General features: G+C 51.7%; 2 long non-coding RNA genes across 2 annotated transcripts; both read right to left on the bottom strand.

Annotated features, from left to right (window-relative positions):
- Positions 1-850: 850 nt before the first annotated feature.
- On the bottom strand, positions 851-4,747 carry LOC150012571 (uncharacterized). Its single transcript, XR_016510757.1, has 4 exons — positions 4,599-4,747; positions 2,847-2,961; positions 2,255-2,369; positions 851-1,618 (listed from the first exon to the last, which is right to left on the bottom strand). It is a non-coding gene; the product is annotated as an uncharacterized LOC150012571 (long non-coding RNA).
- Positions 4,748-6,938: 2,191 nt separating this feature from the next.
- On the bottom strand, positions 6,939-8,064 carry LOC150012570 (uncharacterized). The gene is made up of 3 exons (XR_016510756.1): positions 7,902-8,064; positions 7,131-7,264; positions 6,939-7,010 (listed from the first exon to the last, which is right to left on the bottom strand). It is a non-coding gene; the product is annotated as an uncharacterized LOC150012570 (long non-coding RNA).
- Positions 8,065-10,282: the final 2,218 nt, after the last annotated feature.

Raw genomic sequence — 10,282 nt, 5'->3', positions numbered from 1 at the left:
CTGCCTTACATCAGGCTCTCCCCAGCCAAAATCTTATTTCATTCAGATGTGACCTGGAACCTTTCATGTCTTCTTGTGTTGCTGAATCAGGCAGAGGCAGCCACAAAGAACTGGACAGATATTGGCTCTGAATCTCTGGAATGACTACTTTTTCCTTTATCCTGGCTGCTAAGAAAATGAACAGACCTTACTCCTATGCGTTTAAAAAAAAGTTTGCCTTAAAACTGGTCCCTACCTCCAAAGGCACTCAAGCTGTACACGGAAAAGTGTGTGGGATGTGTTCATATCCTGCATGACTTCTCTGAGGATTCTGTCCACAGGATGCAGCCCTGCCCGCCTTGAGTTAATTAACTAGAGTACCTGATGGATAAATAGTCCCCAAATAGCACTTCATAAACTGCAACAGCTCTTTAATGTTCTTGATTATTGAGGCATCGCAAAATAAGAACGTACTGAATGGAGGAAACCAGCCAAGGGGAGAGATTATAAAGACAAACAAGAACACTGAAGGCTTGGAGAGAGCTCCAAGGCAACTGTTTTTCAAAGACACATCCAGCCAGGTCTGGTTTTCAATGACTCAGCAGATGTTTGCTTCACCCAGTTTGCTATGCGAGCCCAGTCGTATATTCCCTTTTGCTGATCCTCAGTTTCCCTCTCTGTGAAGTCGAAGTCTCCTTTCTCACATCCCCCTTTGGAGCCTCCCGCTGGAACATGTATCCAGAGATTTCTCAGGGGACATCCACGTCTTCCATTTGGGACAGGAGAGGTAGTAACCCCAGTGGATTTTTATTTGCCAGTGTGGTACTTTCAGGGATTTACAGAAGAGACAAGCAAACACATGAAGAGAAACTCAAATGGAAACATGCATGTATATTAGAAAACAAGTCTTTACACCTATACAGATAGTTCCCTCACCACCCATTCACACTCAAAGCAGTGAACAGACAAGATGATAGGTTGGGGGAACCATTTACACAGCCACGCTAGAAATCAAACAGACCCACGCTCACTCCTGGATATTCTCTGTCATCATTTCCCACCGCAAGGTTAGATATCCAGCCAGCTCTGACTTCTTTCATGCCCTTAAGCGTGACCTTCACCAGAGGTCATGACCGCCAATCATGGAATACAAGGATCCAAAGGCACATTTAAGGTGGTGCCATGCGCAGGGTGAGGAACCCAGAGAATAAGACAGTCACTGTCGTGAAAGGCTCACATCTGGTAGAGGAAGGAGCTGTACAAACAGTCACAAATCCTTGTGAGAACTGCTGTTCCAGAAGTGAGTACAGGAAGCTGGCTTTGTTTTTGTCCTCCTGAGTCCTGGAAGGGAAGAAATTCTCCTCCTTCCTTAACAGGACGCAGTGCAGGCTCCACGGTACCTGCTCAGAGAAGGCGGGCCGTGAGCCATGCTGTCCCTGTGGGCTGGCAGTGCTGCTTTCAGTCCTCAGGTCCTGTCCTTTAAGTCTACTCCTCCTCAGGCTCGCCTGGTGGTAGACATTGAGAAAACAGGTGATGAGGCTGAGAGTGTAAGGAGGATGTCCATGGGGAACCCGTCAGGGCAGGAGCACTCAGTGAAGAGACTGTACGAGGAGTGGGCAGCAATGGCCGCAGACTGACCCTGTGTGAAAGAGGACAGAGATGAGAGAGAGGTGGGAAGCAGTCCTCACCCCTTTGTCTACCAGCAGGGGGCAGGCTCCTACAGTCCAGTCTCCCTCTTCAGAAAATAATGAAGCCTGGTGAAACCCACTCCCATTTCTTCCTAACCCAGGAATCCTCCTGACCCCTTTCCTGGTTGTGCCCCTCCCATATGCGCCAATCCAGCCATGTCATGTTCACACTGATGATGTCTCAATCCATCCCAAGCCCCGTGAGGGACAGCTCAGCTGTTACTGCCATCTGGTAGGGGTGCTCTCCAAACCGTGAAGGCACCCAGGCACCTGGACTGTCAGTGATCACAGGCTTATAGGATAATAATGCGTCAAGGTCATCTAGCCCAGCCCCCTCATTTTATGGATGATGAGACTAAGGTCTGAAGTGTGGAAATCATTTGCTCCAGCTTCCATGTCATGTCAGGGAGGTACAGTTGGTCTTCAGATCTGATGAGATGGTTACTGAGACCCTTGCAAATCGAGAGACTATGTAAGACCCAGTGGTGAGGAGGGCTAGTTCGTGGTCAGATACCAAGACACTAGTACAGCCAAGAATAGAACCCAGGGCTCAGATAAGAACCCTGGAGCCAAAATGGCCTTCTCACCAGCTGTAGGTTGGTAAGATGTCACTTCCACCACAGGTAGAGCTGCATTCCAGACCCCAGAGTAGCCAGTCCATAGTACAGGCACATTCAGGCATGGACCAAGGAACTCAGCATCCTGACAAAGGAAGCCACAGACTAGGATGGGGAGATCAAGGGAAGTAAGTGGAGTGGGTGTAGCTGTGTTTTGGTTTTTCTCTTTCATGTTTCAGTTTCCCACCCTGCAGAGAGGTCTTCTGCACATCCTGCAGGGTAAACCCCTTGGAAGAGCCTATCCTGAGGAGGTCTGGCATGAGCCCTCTGAGGTAATGATGTCAGGGAGGTTAACAGGATGCTAAACGAGGGTGCTCATAACCCTCTCTGCACTACCTGATGGCTGTGAGCAGTTCCCACAGCCTCTACCTCTGTACCAAAAGGGGTGGCCAGGAAGCTTGAGGAGCAACAGGGACAAAATGAGGGCAGAGGTCTGGTCTCATGGCCACAGGAAAGGGGAATCTTGGAGGATGCACACCTCCCAAGCTGGGGACTCAGCCCAGCAGAGACAGGGCTGCCTCACAAGGGCCTAGGCAGGGCTGCCCTCTGCTGCATCACATACCTTAACCACCTGGCATGTACTTGACTCTAGCCCACCAGTTGAATAGAATGGCACCATGGCAGGAGACATGCAGGAAGGTGATCTGCTCTGGCTTCTTTTGTAATATAAGGAAGACCTGAAGAGGAAGAAAAGATGGTGTCAACCATGGGAGCCTTCTTTCTCCAGACTTCTCCTGGGCCCTCAACTATCAAGGATGGGTAATTCTGCCTATTTTATTGAAGGGGAGATTAAGACTCAAGGGAAGTAACACCAGTCAAACACCTGCACAGCACCTACTCGGTGCAAGGTACTTTGTATGCATTAAAAAAAAAATCATATAAACACTTATAAAAATACTATGTGACTTATACTTAGCTCCATTTTTTCAGATGGGAAAACTGAGGCACAAGGTTATACAACTAATAGTTGTCCAAGCCAGGATCTAAACACAGCCTGACCTCAGAGACTGGGTTCATACAATATCCTATCCCACCTCCCTGGCACTGGGGAGAGAACTCAGGTGATGAATGCCCATACAACCATAAGACAAATTCCCAAACTTTCTCTGCTCAGACCCCATTTGGGTAAGAGATTGATAAGAAAGGGCCACCTTCCTTCACTCACTACCCCAAACTCATGACTTTGCCCACCCCACTTCATCCCGTGAGCCTTCTGGAGTCACGAGCAGGGTTTCTTCGCATTACCACCAAAGGCTAGCTGGCTTTTGCTATCTGATGACCCTTGCCACATAATATCAGTTCTAAAAAATTTGTTTTTCTTTTTATTTTCACTTAATTTGGGGCCTAGCTGCTAATAGGGGCAAACGCCTACATTTTGCAGGTGCATGAATGTAGAATGGGGCCTGTGGGAGCCGTGGTGGTGGGATGCTAATGGGTTAATGTCCTTCCTCTGTCAGGTAGTGGGACAGAGGTTTGCTCCGATTAGCCTCAGGAGTAGCCACCTTGGCAAACCCTGAGACTATCTAACAGGGACAGTGGAGGGAAGTGTTCACACAGGACGCTGCATGTACATCACCCCAGACCCAGCTGATAGTGATAATTCAAGACAAGTCCCTAAGGGACAGGGCACTTAACCATGTCAAGCTATTCAAAGGTCTATGAGAAGAAACACTACCAGCGCACGCTCGCCATCTGCTGGTTATAACAGGGAAGTGCGGTCAGACCTGTATCCAACTGGGGACACAGCTGCGTCCTGGCTGCAGCCCCAATCCTCCCTGTTCCTCTGAGCTCCCTGCTCCCACAGTGCCCACCTGTCTGCAGGAAGCCGCCTGTCAGCATAGGAAAGAGGGAGATGCTACTAAGAGTGATAACATAAGGACTCTCCAAATGTGCCCCAGACTGCAGTCGTGCAATCTAAGGAGTACAAGGATCACCTGGGATTTTGTTTGTTGAAACGTACATTCTTCATCAGTGTGCCTGGTCTGGGACATGAGATTCTGCCTTTTCAACAAGCCCCAGGTGATGCTAATGCTGCCAGTCATTGGACCAGACTTTAGCCTATCATTCAACATTCCTATTCAACATCCAAATCACTACCTGGTAACCCATCAAGCCTCAGCTAGATTTTTTTTTTTTTTCTTTTGCTGCCAGGAACCTTTTGTTCTGTTTCCAACCAAAAACAGAGAAGAGCTAAAAATATATCTACCACTTAGCCAGCACTTAGTGTGTGCCAGGCCCAGGGCTAAACATGTTCATACATTGCCTAATTCAATCTTCCTTCACTTATTTCCTTTTACAAAGTAGGTTTTATTACCCCAACTTTATAGATAAGAACGTTGAGGCCATGAAATGTAAGTAGGTGACCCATGGTCACATAACAAGTAACTGGCAACACTGAGATTCAGGCTGAGGTCTTCTTCTGAGCCTGTGGTGACCCAGTCAGCTCATGCCCACTTGCAGCCATGCCATGCCAAGTGCAGCCACCGGCTGGCAAGAGTAGTTGTAGTTGGCCAGGAGCAAAGTGGCCATGAACTGGGAGAAAAAGGAAAGGAAAATACCAAGTCATAAGCCTGCTCCCAATGTGCTGAGACCTGGCTGGTCAGGGCTGGTGGGGCTAATAGCTCCCCTGATCGTGTTCTGGACATTTCTATCCCTCCTCCCCCTCACTGACACATGGTGAGTGGTTGCTATGGACCCTTGGTTACATCTTGCTGGTCTCCAACTTTTTTTAATGTGGAAATATCTGGACTGTAAACCCATATTGGACACCTGCTATGTGCAAGACTCGAAGTTAGGTGCTGAAGTATGGGAGGGGACACAAAGCTGTGTGCACATCAGCCCTGCCCCCAGGAGCTCAAAGCCTCACTGAGAATGTAGGAAACATACCTCACCTTTAAGGCTGGGGCCAGATGAAGAGTAGGAAACAGGAGGTGTTCCAGAAGCTGGTACTGAGCTGGAGAATGAGCAGGCCTTGGGCAGACAGGGGAGGGAGAGGAAACTTCATGCCAGGAGAGGAGCGTATGTTGCCTGACCTCTCCTAACTCACTATGGGTTAGTGAGGGAGCTGTGGGTCTGTAATGGGGGTTCCCACTATGGGGGAAGCAGCCACAGAAGCAGAGAGAGAGAAGAATTGGTTAACAAGGGGTCTTAAAGGCTATTGTAAGGCACTTATTTATTCATTCATCTGACAATGATATGTCAAAAGGTACTAAGCATTGCATGTTAGACACTGTTCTGCACCGAGTTACCTCAATAAGACAAAATACACACATCTCTACTTTGAGGGACTGGTTCTATATTCTGATCATATGGGCAAAGGGACCTATGAAGGACTTCTGAGCAGGAGGTTGACCTGGGCATGGTAGATTTTCAAAGCATTATGGTGGCAGCATGGTAATTTGCCACCAAAATTAAGTGACAGCACTCTAAGGCATGTCTCATAAGTTATCTGTGTCTGCCACATGGTACCAGGTTGGGCATGGCTACGTCTTTGCAGCTCTTGCAGTTTGGAGGGACACAGACAAATACAAATCACAAGAGAGAGGGAATGTTAGTAATTGCTTAACAAGTTCTCAGGTGGGAGGGGGCTGATCTGTAGTGTTGGCCAGTTCCGATGGTGTTGGGAGAGGCGCAGACGGTGTTCACCAGCTGGTGGAGCCTGCCCATCTACCTCGGAGAGCAAAAGGGAAAACCCAAGGGAGGAAACAAATAACCTGGACTTGAGGTGTCAGGGAAGTTTCATGACAGATGACAAGGGCCTGAGTCTGCATGAATTTGTCAGAGAACCAGGGAGAAGGACATTTGAGGCAGAAAACAATCACGTGCCAAGGCTCCCGGGCTTGGCAAGCTGGGCTGTGAGGCAGGTGTGCAGGGCTGCTGGGAGGTGGAGGGTGGCAAGTCTGGAAAAGACAGCTGAGGCCAGAGGGGGCTGTGGACGGTCTCATAGGCCCAACCGAGGATTCTCACCTTAGCCCCTGCTGACCAGGAAACCATCAGAGGGCTCCAGAGGCAGAGGCCCATCCTCAGTGTAGAGGGTGAACCGAGGCTGAGGTATAAGGAAGGAAGGCAGCCCAACCTGTGAGGGAGAGAAGAAGAAAGACATGCGGTGTCAGCAGGCCCCTTGCCTCCTTTCTGTGAAAACTGAGGCAGGAGGGGGCACGGATGGAGGCGAGGGGGCCACCTGCTAAGCTGTTTAACCCCTCCATGCCTCCGGGTGGCGCTGTCATGAGGATCAGATGAGTACCTCCTCCTGACGTGCTGGGTGCAGTGAGGGGGACCGCTTTCTCTGAAAAGCTTTTCTTGACACCCCACCCTGGGCCCAGAGCCTGGGTCGCTGCCCCTGCCGCCTGTCCTTGGAGCACACTTTCTGTCTCCTGCTCATGCTGACTTGCATGGGTCCCCCCTTCTAGGTGTGAGCTCCTGGGGGCAGGTGTGCCTTGTCCAGCAGTGACTCTGCAGGTCCCAGCACCACCTGGCACAAAGCTGTGCCCCATGCTCACTCGCTGGCTGGTACTTTGCTGAGAGCAAGGCGTCTGGGAGAAACACTGGCTTTGGAGCAGAGGTTAACAGAGCCCAGGCAGAAACAGAAGGTGGGGGGGGGGGGGTTTCTTGCTTGTCACTGACCTGTATGCGTCCATTTAAGGAGAGGGACAATGGGAGTTAGAAACAGAGATTGGTGTCCACAGGGGAGACACTGTGGCTCCCGCATGCATGGCTTTTCCGTGTTCTGCATAGGAAAATCATAGTTTTATTTACCCCTTGGGCATCCAAAAAAGGAAGAAACCCCAAAATTTCGCAGGGCACCCACCAGCCTTGCCTCCCAGAATATGTCCCCGGTGAGAACTACCAGGCCCAGGTGTAGACAGGGAGGGATCCTGCCAGCCTTGGAGGCCCCGGCTGCCATCAGGAGAAGATGAGAGACAACGAGGACGGTGGCAGGGAGTGATGTGTGTACCAGGAGCCAGGAATGGGTCCTCAGCTCTAGAAAAGCAAAGGATAAAGGCAGAGAGTGGAGCAGGCCACCAGCGCACCTGCCCCAGCTCTGCCCTGGGTCCGCCCAGCCTCACATCCCCTTCTCGGTCCTCACACTGACTGACATCAGGCTAAACAAACACACACAAGAGCTCTCCCTCAGATGGCAACATCTACTTCTGTTTTTTAAGGCCCGGCAGTGTTTGTTCCAGAGCTTTGCCAGGTTGGGCACTGGCCCTTGTGGGCCTAAAAACAGGGCTCATGTCTCACCCAAAGCCCTCTTCCTCTCTTCCTTCCCTCTACACAGCCAGCTGGGGGTCTACACTGCCCCACCGCTGCCCATAACCACCAATGTCAGGGCCCCCCCACTGTCCCATCCCTGCCTTTGGACGCTGGATGACTACCTGCTGTGCACCTGTGGGAAGACCCCACTGGCCATCACTGTGCTCCAGTCCCTCCACCCTTTGCTGCAGGGCCCAAGAGACACAGCTATTTTGCCGCAGTCGGGGGTGGGGGTGGATGGGCAGGTGGAGAGGTGCAGAGCTCTCCTAGGTCCCTCTTCTCCGGCTCACTGACTCGCCTGTGCCCTGGCTTCCTTGCCTCTCATGGAGCCTGCCACACCCAGTCCCTGCAGAGCTGAACTTACCCCGTTTCTCCTGTGCTCCTCTGGTCAGTGCCTGGTGCTGCTCTGGCCGCTTGGAGTGTTGAGGCTGGTGATGGGTCCCAGCGACAGGTCCTCTGGGCTCCAGGGTGTCAGGGGAGATGCACAGGTAGCCCCACCCTCTAGAAGCTCTCTAATCTTGTGCTCTGATGTGTGGATGATCCCTAGCCCCAGCCCCTGCACACACACTTACACACACTCACATGTACACACTTGCTGGGAACCCAGAGCTGGGGCTGCCACACATGCCCCGCGGGGCGCCCTGACATTCCTGTGGCTCCAGGAAGAAGGAGAGCAAGAGGCTGCCTGGTGGGTGGAGGAAACTCAGAGGGCAAAGGAGGATGGCAGAGGCTCCAGAGAGAGCAGGCACACAGTCAGGGGTGGTCAGTACCCACGGGGAGCCAGGCTGCCCACTCCACCCTTAGCACCCTCTTGCCCTGTGCCCCCCCACCCGTCCTCCTCAGAAAAGGCGGCCCTCTTTGAGAAGCAGGTGTGCATGGGTACACCCCACCTCGTGCCACTGCCTCTCGTCTCAGGTTCCAGTCTTTCTCCCTCTGCCCCCTTTCCCACGTGGTTAAGGACGAAGTGTGTCTCCTTTTGAACCTGTTAATTCCTCGAACTTCCTCTAGCTCTCTGCTCACCACTGGGCGGGCAGCAAGAGCATTGGGAAATGGCATTCCCACTCACCTCCATCCACCTGTGCCTAACGAGAAGCAATTAACCTGGCTGTTTATCCAAGTCAGCTCTCTTAAGCACATCCTTTCCTCTCTGTAAAGATACAGGGCGGAAGAAGCAGCATTAGAAGCCAGAACACTGACTGAAGGGCCTGGCAGCCCATGATCTAAGCCTCACTCCATGGAGACTCCAGAGGAACTCCCAGAACCAGACTCTTCAGAATATATGCCTCAGTTTCTCCTCTGACAAGACAGATGCATGGTGGTCCTGCGAAGAAAACTCACTTCAGCGTGAGCCCTGGATTATCCATGCTCACAGCAGGAGGATGAAGAGGCTCGAAGAATCACAAAAAGTGAGATTTTCCCCAACATGAGGAAGCGGCTGGGAAACCTGCCAGCCACGTACACCTGGTCACACGCCTCTGTATTTGCATGAGCCGCCACAGACCCTCACGAGGCCCTGCCCTTCTGTCTACCTGAGAAAGCGTCCTAGATAGCTTCCAGCTAGAAGACAAGGCCTGTGTCCTCCCACGTCTGTCATATGCCATTTTCTATAGAATCAAGTCAAAACTCTTGGTCTGGGACTGCAAAGTTGCCTCATTCCCGCCAGACTGTCCCATCCGCAGACCAACATGCAACTTCTGCCATGGCAGTCTGTCTAGTGTCCTCACCCCTCCAGGCATAGCCGCACCCAGCACTTCCCTGACCAGCCACATGGCCTTCTCCACCTGCCACCTGCTTTGTGTGACACAAGCCCTCCTCTGCCACAGCCTCCAATCACCTGTGCCTGCCATGACAGGCCCAGCTGTACCTTGGAGGTCAGCTTGTGAGCTTGGTTGTCCAGGCTAAACAGTAAATTCCCGTGGGAAATGACGCTGTACTGCATTTCCCTGGCTGATGGAAACCCTAGGTGATGTCAGAAAGGTGTGGGTAAGGGTGCAGAGGCTGTGGTTGGCACCCTGCTGGCAGCTTGCACCCAACCCCTCACACATGCAGAGGCCTACACTTGTTGTGGGAGAACCTCGACAAAGCCCCCAGATAGGACCTGAGACCTCGAGTTGCCACCCTGGAAAGCGGGTGGGATCAAGAGAATGGGACTGAATTTTAGGCGAGACACACCACAGTCTAGTGCCCTTTCTCCAAGCTCGGCGCATATCTGCTGTGAGGAAGGAGTCCACTTATCACCAGGGATGCCCCCCACCCCTTGTTAAATGCCCCATGTGTTTACAGAGGATAGAGATTAGGCCAAAGCTTGGCTTTCAATGTCCTACAACTATAAAATAAGACGACGACTGGATGTCACATAGACCTATAGCAGCACAATAAAAGGCATAAAAACCTAACCCCTTCCTTGGTTACCCACCATGCTCACAGAGACCTGGCTGCCCTCAGTAGGGATGTTAAGCCGCTTCTGGGGCTGTGAGGTGACACATGCTATCCTGAGGGCTGAGGGCTGGAACTCCTGTGGGTGCAACATGGCGGTGCCAGAATGGTACACTCGCACACCCATAACATGCAACAGGCAGCACCGTGAAGTCATCACCACGTGCCAAACACGATCCTAAACACCACATACCCTCTAACAGATGTAATCCTCACAACCCCATGAGGTGGGTACTATCAACACCCCCTTTTACCGATGAGGAAACCAAGGCACAGAGAGGTTAAGTGACTTTTCCAACATCACACAGC

This window comes from Furipterus horrens, unplaced genomic scaffold, assembly GCF_987537825.1.
Source record: "Furipterus horrens unplaced genomic scaffold, mFurHor1.1.pri manual_scaffold_4, whole genome shotgun sequence".
Classification (NCBI taxonomy): domain Eukaryota; kingdom Metazoa; phylum Chordata; class Mammalia; order Chiroptera; family Furipteridae; genus Furipterus; species Furipterus horrens.
This window is presented reverse-complemented; position numbering and strand designations above follow the sequence as displayed.